The sequence below is a fragment of the Solea solea genome, chromosome 17 (genome assembly GCF_958295425.1).
Source record: "Solea solea chromosome 17, fSolSol10.1, whole genome shotgun sequence".
Taxonomy (NCBI): Eukaryota; Metazoa; Chordata; class Actinopteri; order Pleuronectiformes; family Soleidae; genus Solea; species Solea solea.
The window spans coordinates 5,109,893-5,123,900 of NC_081150.1; positions in this window are offsets into that span (position 1 = coordinate 5,109,893).

The following is a 14,008-nucleotide window of genomic DNA, read 5'->3' on the forward strand; positions in this document are numbered from 1 at the left end:
AACACGCAACACAAATAGCACGTTTGAGTCACAAATCTTATTAGCGAAATCGCTCCATGTCCTTGACACAACGCTGAACCCAAACACCGTCTTTCTGTCAGGTTCACCGGAGCCTGCGCTGAGCACTCCTCCATAAGATGATTCACTCTCCATATAAGTCCATCCTCAAACCATTTGATTTGTGATTGATTAAAATAGAAGCTGACGCACCGCTGGTTAGGAAGCCGCGCTGATGTTAACATCTGCGGCTGCCGGTGTGGATTTCAGCACTGACCTCTGCCGAGATGTGTAAGTCAACCCCTCGGCACCCCTTTGTCCTTGAATGACCGTCACAGCACTGCCCCCAGAACACGGCTCAGTTAAGCGCTGACAAGCAAGCGCACGCCACAGCCCACCTCACATCCGCCAGGAAGCACTCTGAGATGTTTTCCTTACTTAAATAATGTATCAGTTTCTACCGAAATGGCAATGTTTGCATTTCCCTCACCCTCTCTCCCTTTCGCTCTTTTTCCTCTCTTCTTCTCTTTCTGGATGGTTCTCCCTTTTCAGTCTGAAAATAGAGTGCAGAAGAAGGCTGTTGCTATGGTGATACATCCACTGGCGTTGCCCGGGACATTTTTAGCCACGCGATGCGCGAGGGGATTTAGCTCGCCTGTAACTTTCTGTAATTTCCATTCTAATTATATCACTCCTGCCAGCGCTGTGTGTCACCGCATGGGGTAAAACAGCAGAGCATGGCTGGGTGAGGATCCTAGTCCCTGCTCTCTCCACTGCCCTCACACCACATTATAGCCTGCCATTGTACAATATCACCTTTCAAAGACGCACACTACTGCTTGGACAGGGGGATTGAATTTGTGCATGCCTGCTTGTTACACTAGTGTTTGAAGGAAACACTGTGACAAAGATATAGAGAGAGAGAAAACTGCCAGAGCACAAACACTAGTGCTGCTGCTGCTGCTGCACATGACATAAATGGTGGTTTTACAACGTGATATAAGACCGTGGAACCACTCAGTGCACAAATCAAATGAGAGAAAAGCTGAGATTACTTGAAGCTTTGTTGATGCTCACTAGACTTAGCATTGAGGACCAGCAGGGGGGCGGGGGGTGGTGGTGGTCTCGGCTAACCCGAATCACCAGGCCTATCAACTGTGCACATAATATTATTCCAGCTTTGCAAACCAGTCAAATTTAAAAAAAAAAAAAAGATAATAATTATATTGCTTTTTCATAAACACAGAACCGGTATTTTTTAAATCAAAAATATACACCTGAAAAGGGAGATTTTGATCCATGACAATCAAAGAGACAGTTAAAAAACTAAAATGACAAATAGCTTATGCAAAATAACATGGTTATTGTACGCCACAAAAACACGACAGTGACAATAAATTGGCTCCCACCCAATTCCAGCACTGCACGAGAGGGGGTACCAGTCCATCACTGGGCTGACGTGATCGTGCATGATATGCAGTATATATATATCTGTCTATATGTCAGACTAAGATATTACAATGATGAAACATCTCATCATCTCAATAATATGATATAACACAGGGTTAAAGGCAACAGAAGACCATCCTTTAGGTGTCGTTGAGCTTCCAACAAAGATTAACCAAATGCTCTTCTGTTTCTTACAAGCAGGGCCCGATGCATGATGTTAGGGGCCCCTAGTTTGTCAAACTATGATGGAGAGCTACTGTCATGATAACCTCTCACATTAAAATTAAACGTGAACTTGAGCCACTCAAGCAAGCTGATAACTGATAAAACATTATAATACAACAATAACAATCCTTTATTCCTCAATAAATAAAACACATAATAAAATAAATAAAAGTGGCCAAGAAACCTGTATAAAATACAGTAAACCAGCATTTTAAAGTGCAACAATGTAAATAAACCAACACCAAAAATAATACTTATGTTGTATTTTTAAAGGAAACATAAAACTGTATAACATAACCAAACTATGCAGTGATCAGTGACTTAAACGAGGTTTTTTTCTTCTTCTTACATTTTTCTGCCTCACTTGAATAATTTCCTTTTGATGCCAGAACGCAGTTTGCCATTAATATCCTCACTAACGGCAATTATGGGTAGCTGTCAATCATTCCCATCGTAACTGTCTGCCAGACTCGGCGGACGTCACTCACTGCGTGACAGAGCAGTCCGAAGATTTTGACTTAATTATACCACAAAAACACTAGCTATAGCTTATCATTGCAGCTTATTGTATTTATAGATTCAAAGATTTTTTTTTATTGCCAATTCACTATATGTAAGCAGCTTTGGGGGCCCCCTTGTGGCTTGGGTGCCCTATGCTTTCGTATAGTCCGCATATATCAAGACACGGCTATGTTCTCAAGTCCTTTTCAAGTACAGTATACCTCAGCTTTCTCCGTGTTCATTCCACAGTTCATTCATCATTAGCCTGGGTGAATCCAGCGGAGTCTGCCGCAGTAATTTGGTTTCGGCTCCATTTTAACCCTTTAACACCCAGCGTATCGCAGACGAGACGTAAATGGCTTCTGAAATCTAAAAAGCTGCACGTCAAAGCCAACATGTGGGTATTACGGTAATTTGCACTATTGCAGGAAGCCAGCGAATCATCTACTTAATCGCCAGAAAGGGAAAAATTTAATACGCAAAATCTGGTGTTCATGTACAACTACAGTGGGTTGTTGTTTTTTTGTTTTTTTTAATAAACTTTTTGTTTTTCTTCATTTTAAATATTTAATACACTATTTTAACATGCAGTAAATAGTAAATAACTGCCAGATATTGAAAATTATTCTGGAAAAATTGATAAAAGCACTTTTTGTGTCGCTCTGCATACGTCATCTGGATCATTGCTCTGACATACAGAGGCATTTTGATCTATGTCAGTTGGTCACGCCTCAGGTTAGTTCATCATGGATGATGGATGGATATCATGACATTATACAGTATAGTTAACTCAATGTTGGATTTTTCTTCCATTTTGTTCCCTTTGTGTCAAGATAGAAAGATTGTGATGAGTTGCTGGAGCACAACTTTAAAACAATACAAAAAAAACATCACTTGGATTGGATAAAGCACCAACTACGTTAAACATCTTTTTGTTCCAATACTGATTAGAGATAATAAAAAAGACACACACTCCTATGAACGCATTTGATGGTCAGTTACTTTTCCCCTTCTTTGGGTCTTTAGATCAGTGATAGACAGTCTTGCCGCGGTTCTCTTCGAGGTAAGCCCTTAAAGCTATCGTTCATATTGCTTCTCGCTACGAAACGCTGATAGATACCAGTTGACCTAGTCCCCAATCATGGTTGCCATAGCAACCAAGGCCATGGTACAGCCCATACGAGATATGATAAACTGAGCCTCCAGTTGAGGAAGTAAACAGTAGTAATATCAGTCTCCCTCCAGGGCCACGAGTCCACACAGCACACAGTCGCGTTACAAACGTGTTCTATGGAATAAAACCCTCAGAAGGTCATTTTATTAGGTACACTGGGCGTATAATAAAGTGCAGGAGTGGCACCACTGGTGAGGTCTTGCGCTGCCATGCTGTGCATTCAGAGTAGGTCCCCTCCATATATTATTGGATGTAATGAGTGCTTCATTCAGTTATTGTTGCGATGTTACCTGTTGCCTTCTGCCGTTTAAAACTAGTTCTGTGCTGTGGGAACTGCAGCTCACTGGGTATTTTGGACATTTTCCTTCCTCTTCTTTTCTTTGGACCTTTCTTTGTAAACCCTAGAGATGGTTGTGTGTGTGAAAATCAGAGTAAATACTCCGATCAGCCTGTCTGGCACCAACAACCGTGCAACGTTTATTGTCTTCTCCTGCTTCACAATTAAAAGAAAAAGTCACATTTATTTCTGATGCATTGCATTTGCTGTCATTTGATTGGCAGCAAATGCAATAGATATCGCAAATTCATCTAATTATAGTGCAATGTTATGAGGTGATTTAGGAGTTAGTACCTTATGAAATGTCCTCACATTGGTGAAAAGGTGCCGTGGTCCCTTGATGGACGATCCTTATTTACACATGCAGTGAAATTTGTTTTGTGTGTATTTAACGAGGAGGTTGACCTTCAGTCTTGGACAGCATTACACACGGCTAACTCGCTCGAGCTTCGCTGTCCATCATAAATTTGAATCATCACAAACATAAACCCAAAAATAACTATGTCTAGCAAGTTAGTAAGTAAGTCTTAAGGTTTTTGTTTGTCTGTCTGTGTTTGGCATCGTCATCAAAGAACTTTTGTGCATTCTCTACAAATGTGGGCAGAGTCGACCACAAATGCGAGTGCGGCAAAGCTCTCGTGTTTGAAGACCACAAAAAGAAGAGAGCAGTCAAGTGAGCTAAAACGTGGTCTGCCTTGATGTATTTTTGATCTTCTACAGCAGTGGTACTGTCGGAAAAACCTTTCTCCCCATCATGAGCTGTTTCAATTTTTATAACATTCTTCAAGGGTCATGCTAAATTATTGAATCTATATCACACTAACCTCTCTAATGCCATGGTGGCATCTTTTAGGCGAGGCATCCGTTGTCGGATGGCCGTGATGACGATGATCCGCAGTGGCAACGAGCCTCTGATTCAGCTTTCCATTTCTTAGCGATGAATGTGCCTGCTCTGTCAGGATGTGGTTTTAGGGAAAGCTGTTTGTGGAACAACAAAAACGCCACTGAAGAGCGTTATCTTTACCCAAGCACATGTTTGCTCTTGCAACTCAACCAGTTTAGCAGCACGGGAGGCCTGAGTTTGGCCTTTGTCGCCACTGTGAGCGTGTCCCCGCACATTAGACCGGCTGGGTCTGGCTTTCACTTCAAAGGGAAACATGTATAAATCAGACTTTTGCACGGAAAGTATGACATTCCATGTCTACCTGTCTTTTTTTTGACATGATGATGACACGGAACACCTACAGTACAGGCGTGTTACGTTCACCTATCAGTGACCCAACCTGAAGGACAAGTTTGTTTTCTTTTAAAAGAATTTCTCTTGTGTTTCTGAGTTGCTTTTTTTCTCCCCCGCCGTTAATTTATTATTTGCAGGGTGGAATTACTGTGTTAAATGAAATGTTGAGGTCAGTTTGGGTCAGTAGATCGTGGTGCGCATTTCTAACACCAAAACCGAGGAAACACTCATGAGAAGTTGTTCTGATATAGATGAGAATACATTTTAAAAAGCGTCTAATTATAAGATGTTTTTGCAAAGTATGAAGAGTGAGACGCACAGCCTCAGGTCTTTTCACCATATTCTTTATCGATTTGTGCCTCAGTCGCTTTTGTCTGTCATCTGTCGTTGGGTGTCGTCATCTCCACAATGAGAGACGATGAAGACTTTGTGAGGCAGCACAGGGAAATAGATACCAAAAAAAAGAAAGTGTTTTCTTTAAATATTGCATTGACATCAAAGGCCTCAACTCATTGAACCTCATGAATAAACCATAGCCTCTGTGTTCCAAAGCACCAGTTCACAACAGAGAAACCTGGGGAAAAATATTTAGAGTTATTAAAATAAAATGAGAAGTAGCCTGTAGGTGAGGTGTCAAAGGAGCAAATACAAGTATGACATCACAGAATTCAGTAGACAGTGAGAGTCAAAACACATGTATACTAGAGCTTTTTTTATGATTAAAACAAGATTTCCGATTGTTTAAGCTTCTTAAATGTGAATTTTTTCTTAATTTCTTAATCGAGAAAATGTGAAAATAATCATTACTTGCATCTCTAATGTATACATGTAGATAATCCAGTACATTCTGCTCCATACTGTAAATACACATATGGTTTTCATCTAAATAGACAGAGAACGCTAAACTGAAGCATTTACGAGGGAACGAAGGGTCTGACTGATGTAGCCGTTCCCTTGTTGACCACAACATCTTGTATTTCCCAGTGTCATTTTACGCTCCATTAGGGCTACTGATGTTCATTAAAGATGACTGCCCTTCAGCAGATGTGCCACTGCAAAACTAATTACAACTTTTAGCAACCGGCGCCGCTCCAGCCCGCGTTCGCTGTCATTTGTCGGCCCTGAAAGGAAAACAAGGAAAAGTGGCACAAGATAGCTCGGTGAGATAACGTGGCGCGTTTGGACGGAATCAAAACACCGACACTCGGGTGAAAATGTGAGTTCAACAAGTGTCGAGAGCAGGAAACACTCCACTTATGCAGCCGTCCTTTGTCCTCATGCATCTTTTATTCCAGCATATTAACCCGCAGGTAAATTGTCCTCTTTTTAATTATTCATTATTCACTGCATCAAAGCAGTTTTACAAGGAAGCTTACAGTCCTTTGTCTAATGTCATCTGTTATCTCAAACATGCCACGGACACTGATCCAGGCTTTCATTGTAAGCTGGATTACTTTACTGTTATTCGTCCTTCAATGTTTTCAGTGCGATTTGGCGCTCGTCGTCTGCCGCTTTATCCTCCGCGTGAGGGTCGCAGGGGGCTGGAGCCGATCCCAGCTGACACTGGGAAAAAGGCGAGGTACAGACTGAACAGGCCGCCAATCCATGGGAGTTTAGGAGGAAACTGGAGTTTTGAACCAGTGGGCTTCTTGCTGTGAGGCAAAAGTGCTAGCCACTGTTCTGCCGTGTGGATCTGGTTTTGTTTGTGTAGATTCTCATGTATCCTCGTCATGGTCTTGAATCATGGCTTTTGACCTATAATAGGCTGGTTCTAAGGCTATGAAAACCAAACTATGTTTTATTTGAACCCCTAAAACCTTACATGCTTTCTGGTTTTTCTTAAACCCTCTTAAGTGTTACACAGTTGACCTTTGATAATAACAATAATAGTTATTCCTTAAAGGAGGATAAAGAAGTTTTGCATCCACTTTCCCGTCTTATTTGCAGCTGATGATTAAAACATTCCAGTTCCATTAAAGCCTTTCTCTTCAAACAACTGCTGTCATAGCAACCCGCCCGCCTGCACACGATACCTGCTTACAAGAAGCCGCACAACTACTGACCTTAGATGCCAAACTGGAAGTCTCACACAATTAATGGCGGGGCGTCTACTTACATTGTTTCTGCCAAAAAATAAGGTATTGTAATAATAAACTGAATGTAATGAAGTTTGTGGTCAGGATATTCATCAGACAAACAGTTGAACGGGAGACTTTCATCTTCCTGGTAACATTTTAATGACCTAGAAACTATCAGTTAATCTGCCGTTACAAGAGTAAGAGTTTACAGCCATGCTGTCAGCCCTGTGAGGCTGTACCTCGTCACAGCGGTGCTTTGAGCCAACATCAGCATGCTAATATAATCTTAATGTCAATACTAACACGCTGATGTTTCACAGATGTTTACCGTAATTACCGTCTTGGATTAGTTTTGCTATTTTGCCAACAAAAAAGTAAAAGTGATGGAAAATGTCACCACGTTTGCAGGTTTTTGATTATGAGCAAAGGTCAGCGAGGACAGAGCAGGAGACGCGGATGTCTGCGCTCAAATTTCACAACATTCTTTCCAATACTTGTTGAGTCACTCAAAAACCGCAAACCTTATGGAGATGTTGGCATCGCCTGAGGACTCCGGGGACTTTAAATGTCTGGACCCGGTTTTTATGGCGAGCCGTCGGATTTCTTTTTGTTGAGTTATCTCGGTCGGGATCAAAGTGGCGGATCAGCGAACTGACAAAGAGCAGACGACGCTGATCAATCACCACCGGGGAAAACGGGAATAATCAACAGAGCTTCATCATCCTGTCAATGGAAGCCAGAATGTGCAACATCTATGTTTGGAAACTCCCAGATGCACACACGTGTTGTATCACTTGTGGCACACGCTACTGTGACCGCGCTCTGCATGCCACTATACTTTCACAGTGGGAGCAACTTTTCCTCTGTGGGTCACCGCTGCATGCGTCTTCCTTCCACAGTTTCGCCTGCGTCTGACCCACTTCTTGCAGCCAGTACAAAAGATGGTAAACATGTGTCAGCTTGTGCAACCAAATGCCTTGTTATTTTTCAAATGATCCTGTGTTCATTTCTGGAGCGAATAACCCTTTATTTTGATTTTAGTTTGATTTGGAATTTGCTAAATGTTCAGAAATACACAATTATCAACCTACGTCTGCTTGATTATAATATTTATAGTGTCGTTAGGCTATCGTAAGCATGATTAATCATCTTTAAGCATCACTTATGTTGCCTAAACCATGAGCTGGCCCTGTTATTGTTGTCTGTTTCAGCATACGGCGAATGCAGATTATATTCTTGGTGTGTTTTCTATTTGTGGGTTTGGCAAAGTGCCTTGTGTCTTTCTGTGCGAGTTAAATTAGCAGCGCTCAACAGGGCAAGCCAAGTCTTATTATTAGTACCACCAAAATGATTCCTAGTGCGGCAGTTCAGGGATGCACTTTGTGTGTTTTTATCAGCAGAGAAAATATTTAGTTGTCTGACCTAAATACTCTCCGTGAACTTATATTAAATACACCTTGCCAGTGCCCTGTTGGACCCCCCGCTGCGTCCAGAGCTGCCTTTATTAGTCATGGCATAGATTTTCCAAGACCAGAGATTTCGGTCCATATTGACATGAGCGCGTCACACAAGTTGCTGCAGATCTGTCAGCTGCACGTCCACGATGCAAATCCTCCTCTTCAACTATTCACCAGTTGTGCTCACTTGGATGATTGACCCCCAAAAACCTTGCCACTTTGGTAAGTCCCTTAAATCCCCATGTTGTCCCCATTCTGATGTTCCATTTGAACTTCAGCAGGTCATCTCGACCGCGTCTGCATGCTTAAATGGCTTGAATTGCTGCCACGTGGTTGGCAAGCGTTTGGGCAGGTGTGCTTAATAAAGTGGCTGGTGAGTGTATTTTCACCACGCTGTGGTGGTGCTCATTCACACTGAGCTTCTGGCAGTGTTAAACTGTATATTTTAAGTATACTAAACAAGTGTCCTTTGAAAGTGGCTCTAAATATAGAACACTGCACTGTTTGGACTTAATACAAGAGATTTTGGACCCCCTACCTCCATTTATCCCACTCTGTGTGTGTGTGTGTGTGTGTGTCTTTCCCTCTCACACTCCCTCCCCTCTTTCTCTCTCTCTCTCTCCATCTTCCTGATTGGAAGCAAAGCAGGCAGGCAGGCAGGCTCAGTTCCATGGGAGGCCCTCTTCACAGCAGATAATAGACCATTCCACTCATTTTGGCTTCCTTTTATTTGTTCAAATCAACATCAAAGACTGTCCATTTCCTCCATTGGGGAGCAGGGATTTAAGTCTTTGAGTGATCTGCCTCGCTCACTCGTACCGCTGCCCTGGTGATGTCCATCCCTCATCGCATGTGCACACACACACTTACAAAGGCTTCCACAGATTACATACGTGCACGGACACACTGGGGACAAGGAGCTGTATATACTGTGTGCTAAGTCACACTCGCCCTTATACTGTTGGACACTATGGTATCTTTTTGTTATCATCTGAAGTGAAATGCTGTACTGCACATATTCTTTATCTAATGACTGAATCATTTGTAATTCTGTTGTTGGCTACGAGGGTTTGTAAACGCTGTATTGTAACCTTTGGATTTTCACCCAGAAATTCCAGCGTGGGACAAGTTGCTTTGTCAGAAATCTGTACCAAATCTCTTTACAGTGTCCGGTCACCATGTTCTGACTGATGCTCACGTAAGAAAAGGCTTGTTCTGCAAGTATATGTCCTATTCACTTTCTCCATTGATGAGAGAAGGACATCTGCCCTCTGGGCTGTTTGTGCCCCACAAGACAACCTGAAAAGAAAATAAGTAATTCAGACGTACAAGAAGAGAGGGGGGGGGGGGGGGGGGACCCTTGTTCTGACCCGGTCATGTTCTTTACATGTTTTTCTTCAGGTTCTCCGGTTTCCTCCCACAGTCCAAAAACATGCAATATGGGGATTAGGTCAATTGGACACTCTAATTTGACCATGAGTGTGAGATTGGATGGTTGTTTTTCTCTATGTGGCCCTGTGATGGACTGGCGATCTGTCCAGGGTGTGACCCCGCCTTTCGCCCATTTGTCAGGTGAGATTGGCACAGCTCCCCCCGCGACCCTCATGTGGAGGATAAAGCAGTAGATGGATGGATGAAACAGCTTATATTAATCTCCTATGACTCCTATGAGTCTCATATCCATTGAAAACATTGTAAAACAGTACAGTCACTATTATAATAAGACAGCGACGCAAGTCTACGAAATCCCAAATTTTATGGGTATTTTTTATCATTGGGAAAGTGCTGAGTTTCCTGGAGACGGTCAGCACAGAAAAATTATTTGACTTTAAATTTCACAGACAACTTAATTAGCTTGAAAAGCTGATAAAAAAAAAAAAAAAAAAAACATGTGCTCTGCTTATCATCTTTATCCCTGTGGATGTTGTGGATCCCGTCCAAAAAGTGCTTCATGGTTTGATAAGACGTCCATTCTTTAACTGCAATCCTGCCCAACACACACACACACACTTGTACTCTCTAATGGTTCCAGAAGGTTCAATGGCATAAGATCAATTTCTGATCAGAAGATGGGCGTTCTTTCTCCAGGCTGTCTTTAGAAGTCGGCCTCCTCAGTTCTCTCTTAATTAGCCCTTAATCTCGTCTTATTCTGAATTCTCTTTCTTCCTCTCTCTCTTACACCACAGCTTTTATTTTTTTTTCTCCTGCCCACGTAACCGTTCACTCTCCGTCTCCCTTTCTCGACCTGTTTCCCTCCGCCCCTTGTCTGACCGACCCCCCACTCCTCCCCCCGTGCGTCTCTCTCGACACCGCTCCTAATTACAAAACACACAGGAGCCATTAGCGCAGACCTCCGGCCGACGCTTGTCCCTTTATCCTCTTATCCCCTGTCTGCTGTCACTATCTCTCCATCTCTGCCCTCCTTTTCTCTCCGCTCTCGGTCAAAAGTGGCTTTGTGTAGGATCCGTTAGGCGAACAAAGGCAGTGGGTTGCAGTGGGTTGCAGCGGTGCTCAGAAAGGTCACAGTGATGCACGGCCCTCGGCGCTGCCACCGGGGGTCAAGCCTGTCTCAATAGGGAAGCACTTAACGCTCACACAGCCAAAAATATTACGCCGCTTTGAAGGAAATGCATGTCGGCTTGGCTCCGCGTGCAGACCATTGCCAATCGGTCTACAACAAAATGTTTGTTTGTATTTTTGATTGTCAGAGGAACATTTATGTGTTATCGGACACATTGACAGACAGCCTGAAAATTGCTTCCTGTAAGCTTTTTTTTGACTCATCCGCGTCCACCCTGACCTCACTGTGAGCTATTGTTTAGGTTTGGAGAAAGATTGTGATTTCAGTTAACTCTTCTGTGACCAATCCTGTCGTCACAGACGGGAGTTGGCATGCGTAATTCTTTTATGTCACTTCTGTGATATGTAGAAAATTCAAAAACTATGGAGTGGTGATCTGTCCAGGGTGTGACGGCATCTTTCGCCCTACGTCAGCTGAGATTGGCACAGCAGCCCCTGTGCGACCCTCGTGATGTCATTACAGGAGAACCTCAGGACTTCCGCGGAACGACCGTCTTTCCTACTGTTGAATAACTGCCAGATATCGAAAGTGAAAGATATTGTGGAAAAAATGGGCCAGAAAAACTCACTCATTGAACATTTTTAGACAATTCTAAATCTGTGAAATCTAAATAAATCCAGATTATCCTGATGGTCATTGGTTGTGATTTGCAGATAATGTAACAAATGAAAGAATAACACTGAATCATTGCAGATATTTTTCTTGCCGTCAACGACAGGGTTATAATTATAGGCAACGACTGCTTCAGCTTTTTAAATAATGTTTTTACATTTATTATCAACAGTGGGTGGAGCAGTGGAGTGTTACACCACACACCACAGTCAAGTTTAGGCAAAAAAAAAAAAAAAGAGCAAGATGGTGGTTAAGGTTAAATGTGGATGAACACTGTGAACCTTTTCCTATATTAAACCAGACCACAGTCTTTTTTTCATTCATGTTTCCATGAGTGTCCAAAACATCCCTTCAGAAAGTTTCATAATACTGTTTTAGTGTCTTATGTACAAAACAAAACACTTTTTGCATAAATAATGAATGGTTTCAGTTGATTAAATACACATTTACGACAATGAAAACCAGCTGTCACTTGTATTGGATAATATGTCTTTTGACACGAGGCCCGTCTGCATGTCAGGACTCAACGTGCAAGAAATCCATATGAATCAAACACGCACTCAAGTTGGGTCAATAATTTATTGAGCCTGTTAAATGATGTTTACAAATCAACCGATTTTTAAACCTGTAAATTAAATGTACAGAAGTGGAGAACTAACAAAAAAGATTTTACATGATCATTTTTATTATGTTTAACTAGGTTTCTTTTATCTTTTATTTGCAAAAACCAAGGATTGAAGTGGGCCAGTACTGTCCTTTTTTTGAATACCGGCACTTTTATTTGTCGTATCTGTTTAGGTATATATATATTTATGTATGTACATATACACATATACATACATATATGTATATATATATTATTTAGTATATATATATTTTTTTTTTTTAGTATATATATACATATATACTATATACTAGATCAATCGATAACACTGAAGTATATATATATATACTTCAGTGTTATCGATCTAGTAATGCCGACAGACATACATGACAAGAGTTTTGGTGGGTTTTTTTTTATTTCCCACTTTCAGGTTCTGTGAAAGTTGCATTTGTAAGTGTTTCCATGGAAACCGTGTTACTTTCATAGTGGCTATACGTCGCTCACCTGTGTGTCATGTAAACTACACTGATGAGTGGTACAAGTTCTCTCCGTGTCACTGCTTGGCTCTCGTGTTTCTGTGAAACTTTACAGTGTGTAGGAAGACGAGCTGTACCCACGTTCATTGTCTCTCATCTTGTGAATGGCTCCTCTCTCCCACTCTCTCTCTCTCTCCCTCTCTCTCTCATGTGGTATGGGCTGTGCTGAGGCTCTTGAGGACCAGGGAAATTGAATCCAATTAGTGTCCCATTCAGCCCAAGTCTCTGGATGAGTGTGCGGCACTATCCGGGCTACAAGATGCTCCGTGGCATGTCCTCGAGAGATGCGAGCGCTGTGCACGTGTAGCACGTCAAACTCTCCACGTATGTTAAACAAGGAGCTGAGTGAAGCTGTGTGCAGGCACCGACACCACAGCCTTGACCCCCCGCGCGTGTCGTGTGTGCTGTGTGTGAGCGATGGGCCCTCGGTCATTACAGCAATCGCATGTTAGATTTATGCGGGCGCCTGATGTTTCATGGCTTAATAAAAGGAGATGAAAGTGGATCTCAATGGCTGGGAAAAGAGAGGGGGGGGGGATGTGCAGGAGAGGGAAGACAGAAAGGAAATGAGAGAGAATAAGAGAGAGAGAGAGAGAGGGAATCCAAACAACATGATGCCTTGTCATTAAACAAAAGCTTTTCATCGACCACTAATGAAAATGGACGATTCCGCTCTGCAGCTAAGTTGTTCTAAAAGAGGACGGAAAGTGGAACAAATGTTTGAATCTGGTGTGGGTGACATCAGGAATAGATGGAGACTAAACTGGGATTGACCACCCCCCACCCCCCCCCCCCCTCTACCTACCACACACACACACAGACACACTCCAGTCTGTCCAGCTTGGCAGATGGAAGGCTTCATTACAGCAGCTCTGAGAAGGACACACACACACACACACACACACACACACAAATGCTGCTGGAAATAATAAATACACTCTCTGGTGGTCATTATATACACCTGTACAGTAGACAGAGGTGTAAAAGGTGACTCATAAACACACACACAAACGCACACGACAACTCCTTGCACGACAGCTGTCAAGCTCTGTCTCACCAGTAAACTTGTTGGTTTTCTTTATTTGTCTGCAGGCACCGTGGGGGTCTTTTTACACACACAAACACAGACACACACGTACACAAATACGCACACTCACTCAGGCATGAGCGCTCCAAATTATTCGATTAAGTGGGTCATCCTCTCCTACAGTCTTTTGAAA